The following is a 2,003-nucleotide window of genomic DNA, read 5'->3' as shown; positions in this document are numbered from 1 at the left end:
GCAAAATACAACACAAAAATAATTAAATATTAAAAAATATTATTATATATCTATATATTACAACAAGTTTTAAAAAAAAATTAAGCAAAAAAAATAAAGAAAAAAATGTAATTAAATAGTCATGAAAAGCATGAAATAAAATATTAGAACTAAATGTGAAGAAATATATAGATATTTTAGGGCAAGAAAGGATAAAAGAGATTTTTAGGGGGGGGGCAAAAAAAAATTTAGGAGGGGCAAAAATTTTTTTTTTACTCTACTATAACTTTTTTTTTTGTTTTTTTTACTCTTATAAAAAAAAAAATTTTTTTTTGAGGGGGGGCAATTGCCCCCCCTAAGGTGGCAGTGGTTCCGCCCCTGGCTCTCTTCAATCTTTAGCCAAATGTCTCTCTCTTGTAGAGATTGAGAGTCTATTTTATATATTTTAGTGAGTGACACACCCCGTAAATATGGAGAAGATCCAATGGAAGCTCGAAGTGCTCCATTGGATGGTCCGTATTGATTACCTTGATCTTAGAGCATTTTTCAAGTGTTTAAGTGCCTTTATGATGTTAAAATTCAACAATCTTAGGCTTGTTGGATTCTTCTCGCCGAACTACTCGATTCAACTATAGGAAAATCATATTTGGATATCATGTTGTCATCTAATTAATGCTTTGAACCTTCCAAATACTATTCAGACTCTTAACTTAGACCCATTTGGGATCGGATCATACTGATTTTGTTATCGTTGGGTTCATCTCTTTAAGATGTTTATTTTAACTATAAGTTTGTTGAAATTAAAATTTAGATGATCCCAAATTTAATTTTAAGAGTTTTCAACTTGTATATGCCTCGAGATTCATGCTGGTTCCTGTCAATTTTTGGTGATGTATCAGCTGTTAATAAGGCAAATGTTTGTCATCACCATTAACGCAAAAGTTTGTCGTTGCCAATGGGTTGGCACCAACAATTGCCAACAAGGAAAATTATGCCTATCTAACATTTTAACCTTCAAAGTAATCAATAGCCAATTACTCATTTTATCCCCACCAACTAAATTTATCTAAAGGACTGACTCATCCAAACATCCTCCTAGCTTTAGGGCAAAGTTGACCATTTCATTCTACATTTTCCTATCCAAACTTTCTTATAAGTGACGGGGCTATGCTTTGTTTATGTTTGCTTGGGCATAACCCAATAAGAATGCAAGTGTACATGTTGATAAAGTAATACAGTGTATGAGAGTGCGTCAATCCCACGAGAAAACAATGTGGTACACATAAATATTATAGTATCGTCTACTCAAACTATGATATTTATCCTACGAAATGAAATCATGGGTAATCCCTATCTCTAATGAGAAATGCAGGAAACAGTGAATATACTGGTAATTAAAGTGTTTTTGCACTAATGATATTGAATATCATAAGTTTTTCTAAAAAGACTCCTTTAAAGTAGTTGTGAATCAGAGCATATGCATCCTTAGATTTTTATCGTACTTGTAAAGATGTAAAAATCTTTATAGCCATCCTACAATTATTCAATCTCCATAGAACCTAAAATACTAAATATCTTATGTTTATGCATGCAAACATTCAATCTCAATTATCATAATTATTCCTCTGCGAGGCAATCATAATTATTCCTCTGCGAGGCAATTTATCACAGTAAAAGTTAATTTTATACATGACCACCGTATAAATTAAATAAAGAGCGGGAGATATTGAAAACAATCATTCATACCCTAAAACATAAGAGTCTACATTAGGAATTACAAAGGTGCATAGTAGGGGTGCCAAATTATGACTCCAACGCAACACAAAAAATTTGGTTTCGGGTCCACCCATTTAACAAAATAGGTTGGGTTTAGGTTCTAATTTATGACCTATTTGAAGGGTCAACTTGAAATGATCGGCGCGATCGCCCCGCTCTTGGCCGCGTTATTGCACCATGTATGCATCCTAACTCCAACCCACATGATCGCACACGGTTCGCTCCCACCCACGTCTCGCTCTTGCTCA

This window comes from Dendrobium catenatum, unplaced genomic scaffold (genome assembly GCF_001605985.2).
Source record: "Dendrobium catenatum unplaced genomic scaffold, ASM160598v2 fragScaff_scaffold_665, whole genome shotgun sequence".
NCBI lineage: Eukaryota > Viridiplantae > Streptophyta > Magnoliopsida > Asparagales > Orchidaceae > Dendrobium > Dendrobium catenatum.
The sequence above is the reverse complement of the archived record's forward strand: the minus strand, read 5'-3'. Positions refer to the sequence as shown.